The sequence below is a fragment of the Anopheles coustani genome (assembly GCF_943734705.1).
Source record: "Anopheles coustani chromosome X unlocalized genomic scaffold, idAnoCousDA_361_x.2 X_unloc_17, whole genome shotgun sequence".
NCBI classification, from domain to species: Eukaryota; Metazoa; Arthropoda; class Insecta; order Diptera; family Culicidae; genus Anopheles; species Anopheles coustani.
In genome coordinates, this window is record NW_026525123.1 from 252,501 (window position 1) to 258,424 (window position 5,924).

Below are 5,924 nucleotides of genomic sequence, written 5' to 3' on the forward strand. Positions count from 1 at the left end.
CTTGGGGTTGGTTGAGGACTTGGTGAACAAACACTTGATATACACTCTCCGGATGTACTTCGGGTGTCACCTGTTGTCCGAGACCACTTGCATGGTTAGCAAGCGTTGTGATACAATGGCCCTACCGGGCAAACACTTTGGGTTCGCAAGGACTTGGAGTGCCGGGACGGGTTGGCGGATCCAACACTCTGGGTACCTCCGGGTACTTGGGGTTGGTTGAGGACTTGGTGAACAAACACTTGATATACACTCTCCGGATGTACTTCGGGTATCGCCTGTTGTCCGAGACCACTTGCATGGTTAGCAAGCGTTGTGGTCTAATGGCCCTACCGGGCAAACACTTTGGGTTCGCGAGGACTTAGAGTGCTGGTAGTGGTTGGCGGACCCAACACTCTGGGTACCTCCGGGTACTTGGGGTTGGTTGAGGACTTGGTGCACAAACACTTGATATACACTCTTCGGATGTACTTCGGGTATCGCCTGTTGTCCGAGACCACTTGCATGGTTAGCAAGCGTTGTGGTCTAATGGCCCTACCGGGCAAATACTTTGGGTTCGCGAGGACTTAGAGTGCTGGTAGTGGTTGGCGGACCCAACACTCTGGGTACCTCCGGGTACTTGGGGTTGGTTGAGAACTTGGTGAAGATACCCCTGTCACCTTGTTCGAGGCCACTTGCATGGTAGCAAGCGTTGTGATACAATGGCCCTACCGGGCAAACACTTTGGGTTCGCAAGGACTTAGAGTGCCGGGACGGGTTGGCGGATCCAACACTCTGGGTACCTCCGGGTACTTGGGGTTGGTTGAGGACTTGGTGAGCAAACACTTGATATACGTTCTTCGGATGTACTTCGGGTGTCACCTGTTGTCCGAGGCCACTTGCATGGTCAACGGTTGAGGTGGTGATGGCGGGTCGGTGCTGTAGGGTGCCGGCCTGTTGGCTGCCTTGGCCGGGTTGGTTGGTTAACACTTGATTGAGCTTGCACCCGAGGGTAATGGCACTTGAAGGTGGGTACCGGCCGGCTGACCTGGTGTGATGGTTGGTTGGTGAACACTTGGCGGTACTTGCACTTGGCTGTGCTTGGACTTGAAGGTGGGATCCGGCTGGCCTAGGCCATTGGTGGTTGGTTGGTTGGTTAGCCCTTAGCTGGGCTGGCTGGCTGGCTGGCCATCGGTGGTGTGGTGTGTTGGGCGGTTGGTGAACACTTGGCGGTACTTGCACTTGGCTGTGCTTGGGCTTGAAGGTGGGATCCGGCTGGCCTAGGCCATTGGTGGTTGGTTGGTGGGTTAGCCCTTAGTTGGGCTGGCTGGCTGGCTGGCCATCGGTGGTGTGGTGTGGTGTGGTGTGTGGAGTCGAGCATCGCGCGCCGTTGCCTTCTTCGGAGTGTTGTGGGTACGCAAGTGCTTGCAGTGCAAAGAGGTTGGTGATGGAGTGACATTGCCTTCACCATGGAGTTGCGGGTACTTAGGTACTTGCAAGGAGATGGTGGTATGGTGGTGTTGCGTGTGTGGTGTTCGATTAGAAAGATATAATTTCTAAGTCCGGATTAGTGCTGTCAGTGGGGCCGCCGCTAACAGGTCCTGCACGGCCACCGTGGGGCTTGACTTGGCGCTATTCCGGACTTGGGGCGATCACGATGTCCCCGTGCGGGACTTAGAAGATGGAAGAACACAAGTACCCTTATCCCATGACTTGTGAGCGATTGGCATACGTTACCACATGAAGAGAAAAATTGGCTAAGTCCCGGATCCATATTATATGAAGAGAAAAATCGGCTAAGTCCCGGATCCATATTATATGAAGAGAAAAATTGGCTAAGTCCCGGATCCATATTATATGAAGAGAAATATCGGCTAAGTCCAGGATCCATATATAATAACCTAATAATCGGCTAAGTCCCGGATCCATATTATATGAAGAGAAAAATCGGCTAAGTCCAGGATCCATATATAATAACCTAATAATCGGCTAAGTCCAGGATCCATATATAATAACCTAATAACAGGCTAAGTCCAGGATCCATATTATATGAAGAGAAAAATCGGCTAAGTCCGAGATTGGGTCTGTCAGACATACACTTTCAAGATACCACACAAGCAAGCAAGATGGCCTAGTGATGGAACCATATAATATGAAGAGAAAAATCGGCTAAGTCCGAGATTGGGTCTGTCGGAAATACACTATCAAGTTACCACACAAGCAAGCAAGATGGCCTAATGATGGATCCATATGATATGAAGAGAAAAATCGGCTAAGTCCAGGATCCATATAATATGAAGAGAAAAATCGGCTAAGTCCCAGATTGGGTCTGTCAGAAATACACTTCCAAGTTACCACACAAGCAAGCAAGATGGCCTAGTGATGGATCCATATGATATGAAGAGAAAAATCGGCTAAGTCCCAGATTGGGTCTGTCAGAAATACACTTCCAAGTTACCACACAAGCAAGCAAGATGGCCTAGTGATGGATCCATATGATATGAAGAGAAAAATCGGCTAAGTCCAGGATCCATATAATATGAAGAGAAAAATCGGCTAAGTCCCAGATTGGGTCTGTCAGAAATACACTTCCAAGTTACCACACAAGCAAGCAAGATGGCCTAGTGATGGATCCATATGATATGAAGAGAAAAATCGGCTAAGTCCCAGATTGGGTCTGTCAGAAATACACTTCCAAGTTACCACACAAGCAAGCAAGATGGCCTAGTGATGGATCCATATGATATGAAGAGAAAAATCGGCTAAGTCCAGGATCCATATAATATGAAGAGAAAAATCGGCTAAGTCCCAGATTGGGTCTGTCAGAAATACACTTCCAAGTTACCACACAAGCAAGCAAGATGGCCTAGTGATGGATCCATATGATATGAAGAGAAAAATCGGCTAAGTCCCAGATTGGGTCTGTCAGACATACACTATCAAGTTACCACACAAGCAAGCAAGATGGCCTAGTGATGGATCCATATGATATGAAGAGAAAAATCGGCTAAGTCCCAGATTGGGTCTGTCAGAAATACACTTCCAAGTTACCACATGAGCAAGCAAGATGGCCTAGTGATGGATCCATATAATATGCAGAGAAAAATCGGCTAAGTCCCAGATTGGGTCTGTCAGAAATACACTTCCAAGTTACCACATGAGCAAGCAAGTTACCACATCAAGAGAAAGCCGGCAAAGTCTGGGAATGTTACCACATGAACTGGAAAATGGGCAAAAACCTACCTTCACAGGGAACGTGAATAAGTAAGGCTGTAGACATCGGATCGACAAGCCAAAGACTGATATGGAAAGGAAATGAGTAGTACTAGCTTTCCTGAGAGTTGCAGAGCTTAGACAGCATATGAACGAAAGTTATTAAGCGTCAAAGTCAGAGAAGTTACCCAAAGGAACACAAGTTCCAACTTAGAGCATGTATACCGCCTAGACGGTAAGAGGTACGGCCAGGCTGAGGAATAAGGAAATGTTGGCCAACATGTTCCCTAACTATCCCCCGAAGACCGCAAAGCAATCCAACATCAACCAAGAAAGTTATAGCCCGATCAAGGAAACACCTACTTTGCACCGATATTGCACCAAATACATGTACCAAGCACCTTCGGTTGCATACCTGCAGGGGTTTACCATAGTAGGCCATGGAAGACCGATATACCGAACATAATCACTTTCTATCTCCTCGGGTGTTTGAGATAGCGCTTTGCGGTACAAGAACGAAAGTTAGACTTTATCTTGGTGCATCTTTTTGCCCAAGATCACAAGACCCTATCTACCAAGGCAAGAAAGTTGTGTGGGGACAAAATGTCCAAAAGTGCCCAAAGTGGCACACTTGAACCATATATTCGAGAAAAACACAAGTGTGGGCCCGAGCTAGCAAGTTGAAATGTTCTGACCGTCAGTAGCCCTAGTTGAGGTGCACTTATCATTATATGAGGCCAACGTGCCAGCTAGTCTCTAAAGGGGCGATATGGGTGTTCCAAGGTTTGTACCCAATTGAGGAAAAAACAGGGTAAGGTACGGTGTACCGCGAATAACTCGGGCTATAGATGTCCGATCGATGAGTTTGGCATATGTATGGAAAGGTCTCGACGAGACCTAACTACCCTGAAAGTATGAAGGCAAAGACTTGAATGACCGGGAAGTTATTAAGTGCACAAGTGGTAAAGTTGCACCAAAGTCCATGTTACCCGAAGTGGTACATGAACACCCAATATTCGACCAAAACACAAGTTTAGAGACGAGCTAGCGAGCTACATTGTTCAGACCGTCAGTAGCCCGCATCAAGACACGCATTTCATTATATTGAGCCTAGCCGCTAGCTCGACTCGAAGTCGGTCATATGGTTGGTTGATGGTTTGGACCGACCACGTGGTGTACCAAGGTTATGTACCTTTCATGAATTAAAACTCTGGCTGTATGGCACTGAGCGACAAGCTAAGGTGTGATTTGGAATAGTCTTGAGTGGGACTATTTAGGAAAAATGCGAACAAAAAATCACAAAGTCCTTGGGCGAAGCTATTAGCGAAACATAGAGCAAATTGGTACCAAAAACTATGGAAATGGGACTTGAGTCAAAAATAACCGCAAGTTGGAGAAGAGATAGCAAGCTTGCGTAGAACATTTATAACTAGTGCGTGGTATGACCAACAAAAATGTGTATGGGGCCAAGGCGCTGGCTGGCCTCCAAAGTGGTGATATGGGCGATTCAAAGTTTGTACCCAAGTATGAACAAGTATGGAAAAAACAGGGTAAGGTACCAAGTACCATGAATAACTTCGGCTGTAGATGGCCTAGCGAGGCAAACCGCATATCGTTGGAAAGGTATTGGGGAGACCTATCTACCCTGAAAGTTTCATGAGGCTGAGTTGAAAGACCACGGAGATATTAGGTGATGATGGTCCAATTCGGGGACCAAGTCGCAGGAAATGGCACTTGACCAAAATCCCCCTTGGAAGGTGAATACCGGCTTACCGGTAAGAGATAGCGACTTGGCGTAGAATATTCATAAGTTGGGCGTGTAGAGACGCAACTTTCATTATATGGGGCCAACCCGGTCAGGGTGCTCCAAGTCGGTCGTTTGGTCGGTTTATGGTTTGGGCCGACCACGTGGTGTACCAAGGTGAGGTACCTTTCATGAATTATAACTCGGTCAGTTTGCCACCGAGCGACAAGTTCCGGTGTGTTTTGGAATGGTCTTGAGTGGGACTATCAAGGAAAAATACAAGTAGAAAATCAGCTTGTCCATGGCCGAAACTATTAGTGAAACATATAGCAAAATGGGTCCAAAAACGAATTAAATGGGACTTGGACCAAGAATAACGGCAAGTTGGAGAAGAGATAGCAAGTTGACGTAGAACATTTATATTTTGGGCATAGTATGACCAACAAAAAAGTATTTGGGGCCAAGGTGCTGGCTGGCCTCCAAAGTGGAGATATGGGCGATCCAAAGTTTGTACCCAAGTATGGCAAAAACTGGTAGAGGTACCTTTCATGAATTACTGCTCAGGCTGTATGGCACTTAGCGGGACGCTTGGCTCTGGTATGGAATAGTCTTGAGTGGGACTATCAAGGAAAAATACGAACAAAAAATCACCATGTCCACGGACGAAGGTATTAGCGAAACTTAGAGCGAAATTGCGACCAAGTCGCTGGAAATGGCCCTTGGACCAAGTATACCGTCAAGGCGGTACGAGATAGCGAGTTGACGTGGAATATTTATAAGTTTGCCTCCACGAGACGAAAGTTTAGTTATATGGGGCCAACCCGCTCAGGGTTGTCCAAGTCGGTCATATGGCTGATCGAAATTTTCGACCAAGTACTGAGAAAACAGGGTAAGGTACCGTGTACCTCGAATAACTTTGGCTGTAGATGTCCGAGCGAGGCAAACGGCATAGCGTTGGAAAGGTCTTGAGGTGTTCTAGGCACCCTGAAAG